At 38.4% G+C, this 18,414-nt stretch overlaps 1 pseudogene; it reads left to right on the top strand.

The window, feature by feature from the left end:
* Positions 1-1,062: 1,062 nt before the first annotated feature.
* Positions 1,063-1,879, top strand: LOC107031000 (annotated as a pseudogene).
* Positions 1,880-18,414: the final 16,535 nt, after the last annotated feature.

Genomic DNA, 18,414 nt, shown 5'->3' with positions numbered 1-18,414 from the left:
GAGTCATACGACAGTTTCGAAGGAGGCAGGCTGTACCTCGAGATGCATATTATGCCGCCTATGTGTATGATATTAGGGACGATAGAGTACCCGAAGCTTCAGAGATGGTGAAAGACTGGAAAGGTGCTAAGCGATTGGATGAAAACACCATCGCCCTAGATCAATTCAATGCTGGATATGACAAGGTTTAAAAAGAGTGCCTAAGAGACGACATACAAATCATATCCTCGCCAATTCTGCAAAATTTTTGCAGTGTAACGGACCGAGAATCCAAAGTGGTGGACGAGGTCAGAGAGGTGAAAAAGGAAGCTCAAGAAATGTATGTCAAATTTTTCGATAACCAAGAGGCTCTTGAGAAGGCAAATCAAGAGGTGGAAATACTAAGACTTGGTTATGATGATCTCGATACCTGGGTCAAGCAGAAAATTTGAGAGGATGCAACGTGAAAGCTTGGAAGATAAAGGACGGCTAGGAGAAGAATTTTTGCTAATGGTGAGATATATGTATCAACTATACAAGACTCAGGAGAACAGCGATGGAGTAGGACCATCTGGAGAGACATAGTGGATTTCCCCCTGTGCGGGTTTTTTTTATATGTATTTGTCATTTTAGCCCCTGCGCGGGCCTACCTTTATTACACTTTCGTACATACACATGGCCCCTGCGTGGGTCTGTCTTTTAGTGTTTTATCCTTTTATTTTCCCTTTTGTGAACATTGTTATTCATTTGTGAAATTTATTTGGGGGGGGGGGGGGTTNTGTCTATTTGGTTCAAATTCACGCGTACATCATTCAAATGCACTAGGCCTACCCATGGCATAAAAGGGTCCCCTGTATGTTTTACGACGCGATATATGTGCTACTAATTGCTTATGTGTTATGTTGCTATGAATGAGGATATTGGAAACTCAATCCTTTCCAGAAATTTCCAAATATACAGAAGTCACTATTATAAATGTGCGAACAAAATTTCCTAAGTCTTAAGTTTCTCAGGCAGAAAACATTTCTCATCTCCAATTCCTAAACACTACTCTATTGTCTCAGTAAAGGCAAAATCGCCTCTATGGACAAAAGAAAGGGTATTCAAGCTGAACCAAGTGAAGAAGAGAGGATCGAGATGCAAAAGCAGCGCGAAAAGCGTCTGTACGAATCACTATTCCCTCCTGAGAGCCCCGAGAAGGAAATCAATGAAAAAATTATGTGGAGGAAAGTTATGAGGAGATACTTGCCTGTCCACCTTCTTTCGAGGGACTCTAGCAAACGGAGACAACAAAATTTCTCTCAAGGCATATCCGAACGAAGGCCGGAAGAAGATAGAGGTCATCTCGTTCTCTCTCGTTAGTGAACACTATCGGTGTATGGGCTTGCTAGGACCCATTAAGAAAGCGTCCCCCCCAAGTGGATTTAGGAAATCTCCACAAGACATGTGAATGTCATCTTAGGGAGAAAGGACATACAATAGAGGAGTGTATTGGGTTTAAAAATGCAGTTTGTTATTTATTCAGTATGGATATACTCCTAACACTTGGGGTGACGACATCATCCTTGCATGTGATGAACCACGTCTCAACATACCGGTCACAGAGGGAACCATATTCTTTCATTGCTCATTCACACCTTTCAAGAAAACAATGAGGGAAATCTACTTGGATTTGGTTCAGAATGGCGTCTTTACCCATTACTACAAGAATGTGGACACGCAATATTCTCTTCAGCACAAAATCTGAAAGAGTTGTCCCTATAATTATCACACCACAGACCACAACATTGAAAAGTGTCTTGACTTTCGTCACGACCTCGAATCCCTCATCGCTATGGGAAAGATTCAAGTTGAGACCGTTCCCTTGGCTAAGATGAAGATGACGATTAGAAGAAGATGACTGAGATGGAGTCATTAGTTTATCTTTAAAGGTTTGTTGTTTTTCCATTTCCTTGTAATCCCAATGAACGAATGAAAATATTCTCTTTTGTACTCGAATTACGTTTGGCCTAAACTCTCCTTATGAGATACGTAGGCAGCCTTCCCAGGACCGGTCCCTATCTTTAAAAATTTTCATTCTCCTTTTTCATGTTATGAGAATATACGAAGGCCAAATCAACGGACGTCAAAGAGCAGCTGCAAGAAGACCGTAGCTCAACGTGATTTAGCCTTTCTGAGACAAGTGTCAAAACTAAAACAAACAAACTCCTGCTTATTAAAAAATGTGTTTCCATCCTTACTCGTGAGTTGAAGATATCCTCAAACAAAGCAACATTTGTGTTTATCTGCTCTCTGTGTGATAATATTCATTTTGTATACTGAATCTGCACTGACAAATCTGCCTTTGGGTTTTTTTCCTTCTCAGGTACTTTGAAACGGATCTGTGTTGATCAAAAGCTGGCAGATCATCCCTATTTCACCAGATCAAAAGGTCCCGCAGATTCCTTCCCTAGATAAAGCTGAGACAAAGGAAATTCAGTTATGGGGGATAGTAATGAAGAAGTAAGTCTTATTGATGTTGTGGTGGCTCAACCCACCATAGCGGACCAGAATGAGTTGATTATGCAGTTGATGCAACATATTGCAGAGATGAGGGTAGAAATGCAAATGAGACATGATCTGCCTCCACCAGGATTTGCTGCTAATGCTGCTGATGGGAGACCTACAATCTACTTCCCTTTTTCAAATATGGATCCAACCCAGAACCAACCATCTACACCTGCTCAGAATCCTTCGGTTATAGATCAGATTACCTATAATCCCCAATATGCTTCCGCATTCTACCAAACTCCACCTCCTCTTCAAAACAACCACCCCCAAATGCCACCCATTCCTCAAAATATCCACCATCAAACCGCTCCACCACCGCAAAATCAAAACCAAAATCAACACCAAAATACTTTCAATCCACAAACACCCTACCACCACTTAAATCAGAATACCAATCCTCAGACCTACCCACAGAATTATCAAACCGCTCAAAATGCCCAGAGTCCCTCTGTAGCTCCACCCTTACATAAAAGAACCACTTTCCAAATTCCCGTCCCTGTCGAGCAAGATGTGTACGGTTCTGATCTGGACCATTATGAGGAACAGGAATGGGAGTGGAGATCAAAGGAATAGGCAAAGGTGGACATAAAAGAAGAGATCAAGAAGGTTATGAAAGAGCTTCAATGCGTCTCTGATACCGCCACACTTAACTATGAAGATTTGTGCATTCATCCGAGTCTGGACCTTCCAAAAGGGTTCAAGATCTTGAAGTTTTACACCTTCGGCAAAGTGGGCAACCCTATGGAAGGGATGAAGCTTTATTAATGTGGCTCTTCTGCCGAAGTTTGAGCGGGGAGGATCTGGAGTAGTTCACTCCCATGAAACCCAACAATGGCCCAGCTAGAAAGCTCTAGCAAAGGATTTTACTCGATCGGTTTGCATATAATGTTTAAATCATTCCTGATCGATATTCTTTGGAGAAGATGAAGTTGAAATCTACCGAGAGCTACAGAGAATTTTCTTATAGGTGGAGAAAAGAAGCTGAAAGGGTCAGACCACCTATGTCGAAAAAGAAAAAATTGTAGAAGTGTTCGTGCAGGTGCAAGAGATCGAGTATTATGATCAAAACCTGTTGCTCGTAGGAGCAAAATTTCCAAGATAGTTAAAGTTGGTGAGACTATCGAAGATGGGTTGAAAACTGGAAAGATAGCCTGTGTTGCTGCATCACCCGGATTATCAGGAAAATTGAAGAAGAGAAGAGAAGAAATCGTTGCTCTTTCATATGGGGGAAAGAAAACCCCCAGAATCTCATCATATTCACAGGGTCGTTCTCGGCCTTCCCAAAATTCCTACCAAGCTTGCTACACCCAAGCTAGTCATCCCAATAATCCTCCAATTTATCAGAATGCTACCTCCACTTATTAAAATGTCCAAGCTCCACTTTACCAAAGTTCACCCCTGAAATACCCAAATCCATCTCCCATTTACCCAAAATCATCCTTACCCTACCAAATTCCATCTCCTTACTAGGGTGTTGCTCCCAATTGTGCTAATGTGCAGTCGAGCTACCGAGCACCCCTTCCTGCGTATCAAGTCCAAGCTTCACCATATCAAAATCCCCACCTGAACTACCAAGCTCCAATGCCAAACTACAAGACAAACTCATATCCCAAAAATCAAGCTCCCCGTCCGAATAATACATGTTATCAACAAATGCCTCCTCCATAAGAAAGTTATGATCCCCCTCAACCTCGGTTCGAGAAGAAACCTTTGAGGAATTTCACTGCGCTCGCAAAAAGCCGAACAAAGCTGTACGAGCGACTGGCTGCGGCCGGATATATCCACCTAGTGGGGTCCAAACCCGTGGATATCAATTCAAAATTCTATAGGCCAGATAAGAGATGTGCTTATCATTCCAATAATCTTGGGCATGATACTGAGGACTGTATCAACCATAAGCACAATATTCAGGATTTAATTGACCAAGATGTGGTTTCTCTCCAACCATCTGCACCTAATGTCAATGCCAATCCTTTGCCGAATCATGGAGGCAGCAACGTTAGTATGATAGAAATAGATAATGATTGGTGTGGGACAAAAGTGAAAACTCCAATCGTTCATGATGATTTGGAAAAGTTTGTAGTTTCCTTGAGCATCAAAGAGAAGAAAGAGTTCGTTATCTTGACACCCACAAAGGCTGTTGCCTTGGTTCCAAAAAAAACTCTTATCAAGCGAAAATTTGTGATTAGGCTGCTGCTGCACAAGGTATGACCCGATGCAAAAGATGTTACTCATGAGGAGCTTGCTTTCGGAGGTCAAAAGAAGGATCAAGCTAAAAGTCCAATAATCGATGGTGAGGTAGAGGATTTCTGGAGAAGAATGCAGCCGAAAGATTATTCTATTGTGAAGCATTTGGAGAAGACTCTAGCCCAGATTTTTGTGTGGGCCTTGCTGATGAGTTCTTAATTGCACATGCAGGATTTGATGATACATATGTGCCCGTCGGAATGTGGCCGCTATGATTAACTATGTTTTCCGAGGGTATCAGATTAGTTTATGCGACGATGAGTTACCTTTTGAAGGGAGGTCACACAACAAGGCATTGCACATCATTGTCGTATGCCGCGAGAAGATCGTAAATCGTGTCCTGGTGGATGATGGATCTGGTCTGAACATTTGCCCGTTGTCAACATTGAGGCAGCTAAAGTTTGACTTGGAAAAGCTGGAACAAAACCAAGTCAATGTAAGAGCCTTCGACGGAGTACAAAGAGATACGTTAGGGGCGGTGAATGTGATAATCCAAATGATTCGAACTGAATTCAGTGGACAGTTTCAAGTCTTGGACATCGATACCAGCTATAACCTTCTTCTGGGAAGGCATTTTATTCACATGGTTGGAGTTGTGACCTCTACCCTGCATCAGATGATGAAACTCATTTCGAAGAACGAAGAGCTAGTCATTCTTGGCGAAGGTAGTCATTCTGGCAGACATGCGCCAATTATCGATGAAGTGTCTCGAGATACTAATTTCTACACGGTGGAGCTGGTAAATGCCATCAATAAAGACTTGGCCCCACAGCCTCTCATGCCTTCTGTGTATAAGATGATTGCTACTGTGATATTGCAAAGTTGATTTGAACCAGGTTTCGGATTGGGAAGGAATTCCCAAGGAATTGTTGATCCCATTCAAGTTCCTGTCTAAGGCGCAAGGTATGGAGTGGGGTACATCCCCACAAATGAGGATATGAAGACGACGAAGAAGAATGATCAAGCATTGGCTAAGACGATCCCATATTTGTATCAATCATTCCAAGTCCAAGAGTATGCCGATCATGACGACCTTACGGAAGGAATATTTAGCCTTTTTGAGGAGATCGATGTTGTTATTAAGGAAAAGGTCGAGCTAGATGGAATCCATGATGCTGATCCCGGGGAGATACTGTAGAATTGGAGCTCCACGCCGCTTCTGATTCGCCAAACTCCTTGGTAGAAAGGCATCATTTATGCATATTTAGATCGGTGGCGGTCCGGAAGAGATCCGAGTCCCACCATTTTGCATTTTCTTAATTGCTTGACTTTGAAATTTCCCCGTGATGTTTGAAAAAGGCAACATGGCCCTTTTCCATAGCCAAAGTTTTCATTATTTCCAATTTGAATGAAAGCCTATTTTATTTTAAAATTTGTTTATTTACTCATCTGTTATACTTTGCTTTCCTAAATTTGTTGTTTATGGTTTCAGTAATGTAAGTTTTAAACCTGCCTATGTCGTGTCATGTCACAAGCTGAACGAACAAAATGAGGCTGGTGATGACGCGATTGACGGTTACGAGGAAGAAAGTGAGGTACCAGAAGCTGAAGATTTTATACAGTTTGAAAACCATCATAAGCCGAATTTAGAAGAAACTGAAACTGTAAATGTGGGAGAACAAGAGTGTGTCAAAGAGGTCAAAATCAGCACCCACTTGAATGAAGATCAAAGAAAGGGCCTGATTCATTTACTCACCGATTACATTGATGTGTTCGTATGGGAAGTCAGCAATAAACTAGGGTTGAGTACCAGTGTTGTGTCTTACAAATTGCCGATTAATCCAGGGTTCAGTCCGGTGAAACAGAAGGCTCGGAAGTTCAAGCTTGAATTGAGTTTAAAGATCAAAGAAGAGATCAACAAGAGAATTGAGTCTCGGCTGGTAGAAGTGACACAATATCCGACCTGGTTGGCTAATGTTGTTTCGGTCACCAAAAAGGATGGAAAATCAGAATTTGCGTCGACTACAGGGATCTCAACAAAGCCAGCCCAAAGGATAATTTTCCACTGCCGAACATTCACATTCTGATTGATAACTGTGATAAACATGAAATGCAGTCATTTGTGGATTGTTACACAGGGTATCATCAAATTCATATGGACGAGGAAGATGTAGAAAACACAGCTTTTATACACCTTGGCGAGTATATCATTACAGGGTTATGCCATTTGGCCTCAAAAATGCCGGTGCTACCTATATGAGGGCTATGACGACTATATTTCATGATATGATTCATAAGGAGATCGAGGTGTATGTAGATGACTTCATAATAAAATCCTGCAAGAGTTCGGACCACTTTACACACTTGAAGAAGTTCTTCGATCGTTTGCGGCGTTACAAATTGAAGCTAAATCCCGCCAAATACGCTTTTAGAGTTCCAGCCGAATAGTTGTTGGGATTTATAGTCAGCATAAGGGGTATTGAGCTTGATCCTTCTAAAATTAAAGTAATTCAAGAGTTACCTCCGCCGAAGACGAGAAAAGAGGTGATGAGTTTCTTAGGGAGGTTGAACTACATCAGTCGATTTATAGCTCAATCAACCATGGTGTGTGAGCCAAGCTTCAAGCTGTTGAAGAAGGAAGCTCCGACAAACTAGACTGAAAAATGTCAGACTACTTTCGACGCTATCAAGAAGTATTTGTCAAATCCACCAGCATTGGTTCCGCCACGAGAAGGGAGTCCGTTGTTGCTGTATTTGTCCGTCTCAGATAGTGCATTTGCGTACTCAGTCAACACGACGAGACACGAGTGAAGGAAAGATCTATCTATTACATAAGCAAGAATTTTAGTCCATACGAGTCTCGTTACACTTTGTTGGAGAGAATGTGTTGTTCTTTGAGTTGGCTTGCCCAGAAGTTGAGACATTATTTATCTTCTTATACTATATACCTCATTTCCAGAGTGGACCCGCTGAAGTATATCTTCCAGAAGGCGATGCCGACCCGAAAATTAGCTAAGTGGCAAATGATGTTGAGTGAGTTTGATATTGTGTACATGACTTAGAAGGCGATAAAAGCATAGGCTTTGGCTGATCATCTTGCAGAAAATCCCGTTGATGAAGAGTATGAACCACTTAAGACTTATTTTAACGATGAAGAAGTGTCATTTGTGGGTGAAGATATTACTAAAACATATCCAGGTTGGAGACTATTCTTTGATGGAGTGGCAAATCATCAAGGGAAAGGTATTGGGGCGGTCTTAGTGTCGGAATCTGGTCGCACTATCCCATGGCGGTTAAGCTCCAATTTAATTGCACGAACAACATGGCCGAATATGAAGCTTGTATCCTCGATTTGAAAATGGCCATTGACATGACTGTCCACAAGCTATTGGTTATTGGAGACTCAGATATGTTGATTCATCAGGTTTAGGGAGAATGGGCCGTGAAGAACCCGAAGATTATACCTTACGTACAATATGTACAGAAGTTGTGCAAAAGATTTCGCAAGATCGAGTTCAGACACACTACCAGTATACATAATAAGTTGGTTGATGCTCTCGACACCATCGCTTCTATAATTAAGCATCCAGATATTGATTATATCGATCCTCTGGATATAGAGTTGAAAGAATATTCGGTCCATTGTTCACACGTTGAAGTAGAACCAAATGGTTTGCCATGGTATTTTGATATAATGAGGTACTTAGAGACCGGGATTTATCCTGAAGATGCCACATCCAACCAGAAGAAGTCAATACGCTGTATGGATCTCGATTTCTTTCTAAGCGGAGAGATCCTATATAGAAGGACTCCAGATTTGGGTCTTCTTAGATGTGTCGATGCTATTGAAGCTGCGAAGATTATTGAACAGATACATGCTGGAGTATGTGGTACGCATATGAATGGTCTCACTTTGGAAAGAAAGATCCTTCGAGCCGGTTATTTCTGAATGACTATGGAGAATGACTGTTGCAAGTTTGTGCAAAAATGTCATAAATGTCAAGTGCACGGTGATTTAATCCGAGTACCGCCTCACAAACTCAATGCTATGAGTTCACCTTGGACATTTGTAGCTTGGGGCATGGATTTTATTGGTCCAATAGAGCCAACTGCTTCTAATGGACACAAATTTATTTTGGTTGCCATTGACTATTTCACCAAGTGAGTGAAAGCAGCTTCATACAAGTCGGTAACCAAGAAAGTTGTGGCTGATTTTATTCAAAATAATCTGATATGCAGGTTCGGAGTACCAGAGTCGATCATGAATGGTAATGGTGCAAATCTAAATAGTCACTTGATGATATATATATGTGAGCAATTTAAGATCACTCATCGAAACTCAACCGCTTATCGTCCTCAAATGAATGGGGCTGTAGAAGCCGCCAATAAAAATATCAAGAAGATTCTAAGGAAAATGATTGACAATCACCGAGGTTGGCATGATATGTTGCCATATGCTTTATTGGGTTACCAAACGACTGTCAGAACATCGACTGGAGCTACTCCGTACTTACTGGTATATGGAACCGAGGCAGTAATACTTGCTGAATGGGTTAGAAAGAGAATTGATCAGTTAACTTTGATTGACGAGAAGAGAATGGTTGTCGTTTGTCATGGTCAACTATATCGACAGAGAATGATTCGTGCTTTCCACAAGAGATTCATAGCTAGAATCTTTGAAATCGGTCAATTGGTACTTAAACACATTTTTTCTCATCAGGATGATTACAAGGGAAAATTCGCACCAAATTGTCAAGGACCCTACATGGTTCGCAAAGTATTATCTGGAGGTGCTTTGGTCCTTTCGGAGATGGATGGCACCGCATGGCCGAAATCGATCAACTCAGATGCTGTCAAGAGATACTATGTGTGAAGCTTCGGTTTACATTTCTATTATATACTTGTAATCGTTCCGTTTCTTTGTTTAAATTTTATCCCTCTTTCTAATGAACTATGTTTGACCTGAATTCTCAAGAATGAGATACGTAGGCGGCCTATGTCGGCCTCGGTCGGTTTTGTTTGTAAATTTCTTGTTTCATTAACCTTTGAGGGGCAAGTACGTTTGACCTGATTCCTGCCTCAATGGGATACGTAAGCGCCACAAGGGTTCGGTCATATTTCCCGTAAGATTTCTATTTTTTCTTTACAATAGAAACCGGGACAGAATTTTTTGAGAGGGACTCAAAAATTTCAAGAAGAAGATTTTTCATCAACAAGCCGAGACTGAAGATGTTTTGAAATTCGCAACCGGAACAAAATTTTTGAGATTATCTCAAAAATTTTGTGATTTGCTCACCAATAATAGTCAAGGATAAGCCAATGCAGTTAACTAGGATAGAAATGTTGAGGATGACCTCAAAATTTCAACATGGGTTTATCAACAGTCTAGAGTGACTCTGAATACTCCCCGACAAATAATCAGATATGCCTCCAAGCATCAGACTCAAAGAAGTCCGCTAAGCCTGACGTGACATGATACTCGACAGTAACCGTCTTTCAAAAATACTACTTCTCAAAAATTTATTTTCTTAAAGTTTTTCTTTTTACGTTTCATCTAGTTTGGCATAAAATGTTTTGTCTTATCCATCAAGAGTTGGGAGATCAGGAAGACCAACCGGATATAGCAGGACGAGGAGCAGACAACTGGAGAATTGACAGAGATCAGTCCATTTTAAAACTAACGATTTTTCTGTGGATGCAGATTTATAGTATTGCTCAGAAATCATCAAATTTCTCCGATTGACGAATATGATAAGGCAAGGGGGCAAAAACATTCCCCAATTTACTAATTTTTGACGGACACAGGAATTATTTTATAGTGCTTATACTGGAGACTTGGGAATATGAATTGTTTATTTCAGTCAATCTCAAACAACATGAAGTCTATAAGGAAGGTCCAGCTAGATTTGAAGGTGAATCAAGCGAAAATCTCAAGAAAGAGTTTACGGTTTCCGTTAAGGACGTCATCTGTATCATTATGTCAGATATGATATTACATTACCTGGATGGGTCATTTATTTTATTGTCGATCAAGATAATACATTACCCAGATGGGTCATTTATTTTATTGTCGATCAAGACAATACATTACCCGGAGGGGTCATTTATTTATTATCGATGAAGACAATACGTTAGTCGGAGGGGTCATTTGTTTTATTGTCGATCAAGACGATATACTATCTGGAAGTCATTTTACCATTATCGTCAATTAAGCCGATGTGATTATCCAGAAGGCACCCAGAAGATTCATGCATCGCGGAAGATCCATGTATCGCGAGTCAATATCCATGCATTGCGGAAAATCATGCATCACGAGTCAATATCCATGCATCGCGGAAGATCCATCCATCGCGAAAGATCCAAGCATCGCGAGTCAATATCCATGCATTGCGAAAGATCATGCATCGCGGGTCAATATTCATGGATCGCGGAAGATCATGCATCGCGAGTCAATAATCATGCATAACGAAAGAATATGCATTGCGAGTCAATATTTATGCATTGCGAGTTAATACTCATGCATCACGAGTTGATATTCATACATTGCGAGATGACATTCATGCCTCGCAGAAAGTTATGCATCGCGAGAAGATATTCATGCCTCGCAGAAATTATGCATCGCGAGAAGATATTCATGCCTCGCAGAAATTTATACATCACGGGAGGATATTCATGCCCCCAAGAAATTGCGCATCGCGGAAAGATATTTATGCCCCGCAAGAAGTCATGCACTGCTTGAAAAGGAAATTGTGCATCTCAAAAGTAATATTTACCCATCGGCATCAATTGTATTTTATTTGGCGAGATTAGACGCCAAAAGAACCATTGAAGACGACATCAAGAGAAATATCAGCACAAGGCATCAGTGTTTATTTATTTTCAACATCAAATGAAGAGTATATTGAATATTATATTGCAAACATAAGACATAAGCTTTAATTGCTTTACGTCAAACCTAACAGAGTTGACGTCAAATGTAGAAGGAGAACAACTAAGTATCAAAATGGTAAAATACACTGTCTCCCATTTGAATTGCATTTTTTAAGATGACGAGGGTTATCCAAGTCTTTGTCGAGAGCATCCAGAAGGATGAATTCTCCAAAAAAAAAAACACAGGTGCGGACGACATCAAAATGGATGCAGCAAAACGTGGAACTTTTTCTTAGCAGCGAACTGGGACACAGTCCAAAGTGGAATGTCAAACTCTTAGGACGCGAGAAGAGGAGCGACTTCCACCACAATCAAACCACATCCCTATCAAGGCTTGTGGGTTTTTTCTTTGGCTACTGTCAGTTTCAGTTTTGCATCCGAATTTTTGGTATCTGCGGAAGCTTGTGACAATGCGCCAAGAGCTTTGGAAATTATGTCCATGTAAGTTCTTACCTATGGATGTGAAGAGCTCCACATTCATGGCTGTGAGGTTACAAGCCTCCTTTTTCTTACTCAACTTTATGTGTCACTCTTCCAGAACCAAAGGTTATCTACCTTAATAGATTTCCTTTTTAATCGATCGAGTCGAACTACAAACAGCCTGATTCCTTAGGTTTAAGGATATTTAGGCGGACTGAATGTTGAAAACTCGGCTGTGTTCCAACATTCACTTTTAAATCCCATTCTTGAGCATCTCAATTCCTTCATAATTCGGTACCGAGATGACTTTTGAATTCTTTCAAAATCCTGTGTTAAATCAAGCATATTGAACTACAGGGAGCCTGAATTCTCGTATAGCCTGAGATATGTAGGAAACCCATTTCCAGGGTTCGGCCATAATTTCTTAAAGTTCGTACCAAATCCCTTGCTTAAAGATGAATGAGTGGTAGGTCAAAATGGGTGTGGTCAATTTCATTTTCCTCAAATTTCTTGCAGCAATCCAAGTAAAATGAGGGACAGTTGTTGACACCCAAATTTTGACCCTTTTCGATAACAATTATTTTTTGAGTTTCTTAATTTTCTAACGAGTTGAAATAGTCGACTTTATAAGATTCAAATGATTCTCAATTAGTTTTAGTCTACTTTTATAGTTTTGGAAGTGATGAATATTTTTATATGTTTTTTTTACAATTAGTTTATTTTATGAAATATTCAAAAATCGTCGCAAAAAGTTTTTAGTTTTACCTAGCGCTTTATCAAATTAGTTATAAATGACTTGTAGTTCAGATCCTTAGTATAGTTAAATTTTCTAGTTTTTCTTGTTTAAGTAAACATATATGCTTATAATTTTATGTACATAATTAGTTTGTTTTATAAATCTTCGAAAATCATCTCAAAAGGATTTTGGTTTTACTTACTTTAATAAATTAAATTAGTAGCGCATGGTTTTGAGTCTTTAGTTTATGATTAAGATTATTTAGCTTATCTCGTTAAATTATGAAGCTCGTTGATTAATCGATATCGAATTTGCTAATTAACTCCACTTGGTCGAATTTTAAATTTTCATTTTTAGCCAAGCCATTAACTCAAAATCCAGCCTTTTGAAACTATTTAAAATAAATTGGGCCCTCTTTTTTTTTATATATTTTCAGCCCAATGTCAAACATTTATTTCCAAAATCGACCCAAAACTATTTTACAACAACCCAACTAATTTCAGCCAACCAATCAGCCCACACCTTTTTAACCCGACCCACCTTCTTTTTCCTCACATAAAAAACCCAACACTTCCCAGCAAATGACGTTCCAACGTCTACATTTTTGGAAAAATGACAAGTAACGGTAGCACGAGTGAAGGCTACACCCAACCCCTATGCGTGCCGCTGCGCTTCACGCAGTGCGAGTTCAAGAAGCGCGACGACGATAGACGAAAGGAACCCTAACGTCTCCTTTATCCTTTATCTGCCTCGCAACAGGCCTCTGTGCCTGCCATTTTTCGTCCTTGCCGCTGTGAGATTGAGACACGTAGCGCGAGTAGGACGGTAGCTTTGATATGAATCGTCCAACGCTCTTTTCCTTTTCTAGATAATGCGGGATTTGGGTTGAATCTCATACGAGAAACCAAGCTGACTCCTTTGTCCTTGGGGTTTTTCAAATTTTTAAAGGGGACTTTGATTTTCTTTTTAACCTCGACCCATCCCTTTCCCCCTCTCAAAAACCCTAGTTTTGTTTTAGCATATATAGGGTTAAAGGGGATTTTTCTAAAAGGAGATTTTTTTGGGGGGAGTAGAAATTTTGAGTTGGAAATTTTTTAGGCAGAAATCAGAGAAAATATTGAAGTACAAGGAGAATGAAAAGAAAATTGAGGTCTATGTTTAAGAAAGATTGAATACTCGTCTAGTTCGAAACTCTTGAAGGGGTTTTGTATTCGAAGTTGATTCGAACATTTACCTGAAGCTCTCGAAACTCTCTGTTGGTGGTAGAAGTCGTATCCAAGCTCTCTCTCATCTCGATTCGCTACCTGAAAAGAGGTAATTTCTTTCCTCGATTTTGTTGTTTGCTCTAGGCGTTTTAAGCTCTCTATTTATATGTTCCTAAGTTATAGCTTTTCATGTATAATGGTTGATTTTTTAATTGAATTCTCTGTTCTTGCTGAAATATCGACTACTATTTTACTCTAGTATAACTGAAACTCTCTATAGTATGGCTTTTAGCATCTTTGTTGTATTCGTTACCTTAGGTGATGAATCTGCTTTGCTTTCTTAGTTTATCTCCTTGATATTTATTCAAATTGTATCATCTATCACTGCTTACTTTTATTTTCATGCTCGAATATCACAAATCTGATTTGTGAGTTGTGAATATAGCCTCGATAAAGTGCGGAGTTTCATCTTAAGGTTTTATTTAAGCATTTAGTATTCTGCTTTAGTTTTTTGTTTGTGTTTTTGAACTAAAACTAATGTAGTTGTGTTATTTTGTTGGATGCAATATAGTCATTTTGAACATGGGTCTATTGTCAAAAAAAAAATTAAAAATTGTTCATTTGACTGTTCTCAACCTGTTATTTTCTTGCCATGATCTTTCTTTTCCTTTGTTCTTCTTTATTTTAAGTATGTGATTTAGTATTTTCCAATCTTCAAGCAACAAGAGTATGAGTCAGAACCTCAAAATTAATCAATGTGTTGGTTCTTTATTTAAGATTATCCCCATTCACTACACAATGTGTTTTATTTTATTTTATTGTATTCTCGTTAGTCCAAGCATATGATCCATGTCTTTAAGTGTATAAGTATTCTGTTCATTATGTTACCTTGCAATCAGTTTAAATTTGATGATTCGTAGTGTGATTACCATCTTTTAAGCATTTTTTTTGTTGTCCTAGAAGTATTAGATGTTGCTCAAACATGAGAGTTTCTTTTGGATTTTTTTTAAAAAAAGTTACTTGGGTCTTCTTTATTTTCTGTAAAAAATACCTATGCTAGTTGGAGAATTTCTTATCCTTTTTTAGTTCGAAAAATATATTTAAAGTTGATTCCTAGTCTAATTTTTGATGACTTGTTAGTTTTTGTTTCTTAAAAATAACATGGTGCTTTGACCATGTAATTTTTTTTCTACTGCATCTTTCCACTAGATTTAAAAGTGGAAATTAAAGGTATAGCATGACCTTCTTGTTGTCATTATATATGACTTTGTGAACTTGCTATTCACCTCATATTTTGGCTTATAGCTTGAAATTATGTTATTGTTTTACGCATTCTTTCAAGTTTCTCATTTCATCCATTTATCTATTTGTTATAATAAAGTTTAATGGTGTGACTATCTGATAATTATTGTCTACTGCTAGTTTCAAAGGGAATATCTCCATCATACGAGTTCAAAAATTAGAAAACGCGGTGGCGTTGGAAAGAGGATTCCAAGAACTTTCATTTGATATCTTAATGTCCACGTAACAAAATGTATATTAAAAGTTATGGTCATTTCAAATTTACCCAAAACTCACAACTTAAGCTTAACTTGTAAGATTTCAAATTTTGCTCTTTTTAAATCTTTTCTTTCTATTTTTAGATATTTCTAAGGTGGATGTTACAATATCTCACCCTTGGCAATATTCATCCTCGAATAAGATTATTCTAGGTAGAATTAAGGGTGGTAACATCTAACCTCAGCTCAAACACCCAACATTCAAATCTTACACATGCAATATATCAATTAAATAGTACTAAGAAGAGAATTAATACCTTGATCTGGAATTTTTCTGGACTAACAGAGATGTGGGTATCTCTTCTTCATAACTTCCTCAGCCTCCCATGTAACTTCCTCAACAAACTGATTTCTCCATAGTACCTTGACTGATGCTACCTCTTTGGTTCTCTATTTGTGAACCTGACGATCTAGTAATTGAATGGTTATCTCCTCATACGATAAGATATCCGTAATACCGATAGCTTCAGTAGGTATAATAAGTTAAGGATCGAGCATACACTTCTTCAACATAGAAATGTGAACCACTGGATGAACTATTACTAACTCTTGTGGTAGCTCCAACTCATATGTTACATTGTCAATCCTCTTCGATGTCTTATAAGGACCAATATATGGGAACTAGTTTCCCCTTCTTGACAAATCTCATAACGCCATTCATGAGTGAAATATTCAAGTAAAACCAATCATCTATTTCAAACTCTAAGTCTCTCCTCCGAACATGTATATAAGATTTCTGATGACTTTACTATGTTCTTAACCTCTCTTGAATTATATTCACTTTCTCCATAGCTTGATGAACTAAGTACGATCATATCAATCTAAATTCACCAACTTCAAACCATCCAACACGAGATCTACATATTCTCCCATGAAGAGCTTCATAAGGAGCAATCTAGATGCTAGAATGATAACTATTGTTGTAAGTGAACTCTATCAGAGGTAGGTGATCATTCCAGTTAACTCTAAAATTGATCTCCAAGCCCTTAAAAATATTTTAAAGTCTTAATGGTGAGCCCTGCTCAACCATCAGTTTGTGGATTAAATAAACTACTCAAATTCACTTTCGAACCCAAACCTTTGTAGAAAGACTTCTAGCATAATGCTGTAAGATGTGCATCTTTATCTAAAATAGTCAATACTATAACTCCATGAAATCTAAATACCTTTTTAAGATATAACTTGTCATAATCCTCAACTGAATGTGTGGTCTTTACAAGAAAAATTGGTTGTGTTAGTCATTCGATATACAAACCCCCAAATGGAATGATGTTGCATTCGAGATCATGGAAAACAGTAATAAAATCCATATTAATTATATCCCACTTTCATTCGAGAATATCTATATTCTAAGCCATACAATCGGGCCTTAGGTGTTGTACCTTAACTTGTTGACCATTCGGTCACTTAGTAACAAACTCAACAATACTCTTTTTCATACTACTCTATGAATAGACTTCTCTCAAATAGTGATACATCTTTGTGGGAACCTGGATGGATCGAATATTAGAGCTATCAGCTTTCCCCATGATCCACTATTGGAGTTCATCCATCCTTGGTACACACAACCTCCTTGATACCTCAATAAACCACCTCCTCCTTGTTTAAAAGCCATCAGTTTTTTGTTATGAACAGTTGTCTTTTAATTCAATAATAATAGGATCTTTGTCTTGTTTCTCTTTCACTTCACACACTAATGAATATTAATGCCTATTCCTCACCATTACTCCAACTTCATTGGAATCCAACAAGCAGACTCCTAACTGTGCAAGTCCGTGCACATCCTTGGATAATACTTTCCTTTCTTCCTCAACATGGCGGTACTAGAAAATCTGCTCAAAGGATCAACAACAAAATTAGCCTTATATGGGTGATGTAGAATAATTATGGAATAGTCATTGAGTAACTCTAACAATCTCCTCTGTTTGAGATTAAGCGCTTTCTGACGAATACATACTGAAGACTCTTGTTATCGGTAAACACATCCGTATGAACACCATAAAGGTAGAGACACCATATTTTAAAAGCGAACACTACAAGATCCAACTCTAAATCATGGGTTGGGTAATTCTTCTTGTGAACCTTAAGTTGTCTGGATGCATAAGTTATAACCTTGCCATTCTGCATTGATACACAAATCATTCCAACTCGGGACGCATCACAATATATCACAAAACATTGTATACCTTCAGGTAAGGTTAATACTGGGGCAGTAGTCAACCTAGTTTTCAATTCGTAAAAGTTTTTCTCATAAGCTTTAGACATTGAAACTTCACATATTTTCCGAGTCAACGAGGATGAAATAAATGAGAACCCCTTGATGAACCTTCTATAATATCCATCCAACCCCAAGAAACTCTTAATATCTAGTAGATATGTGGGTCTAGGCAATTCTAGAACCTAACCAATTATAGTGATCATCAATCAACAAAACTATTGAACATAAATCTTATTTAGTTGTAGCATTAAGAATGCAGGGATTTGACTTGGGGTGTGAAATAGACTGGTGGAGCACAGTTTTGGACAGACAATGTTGGATTAATGTATGAATTGATAAATTTTCTAACTATCACTAAAAAAGAAACCTCAAATTGCCAACATATTTTACTAACAACTTGAGTTGGCTAGTATTATACTAACAAATTACCAACATATCTCTAACCGAATAATATTTCAAAACTTGAAAATGAAATTCTAACATATTACCAACATAAACTAACTAAGTATTTTAGTTTGTAAATACGGTGGTAAAAATGGCACCAAATTTAGCAACCTTCTATCAATTGATTACCAATAGAAATATTACTAACGCATACCTTTTATTAGTAATATTACAAACGAAGTATAT

Source organism: Solanum pennellii, chromosome 9 (assembly GCF_001406875.1).
Source record: "Solanum pennellii chromosome 9, SPENNV200".
Lineage (NCBI taxonomy): Eukaryota > Viridiplantae > Streptophyta > Magnoliopsida > Solanales > Solanaceae > Solanum > Solanum pennellii.
Note: the sequence above shows the minus strand (reverse complement) of the source record. Positions and strands in the feature narration are given on the sequence as shown.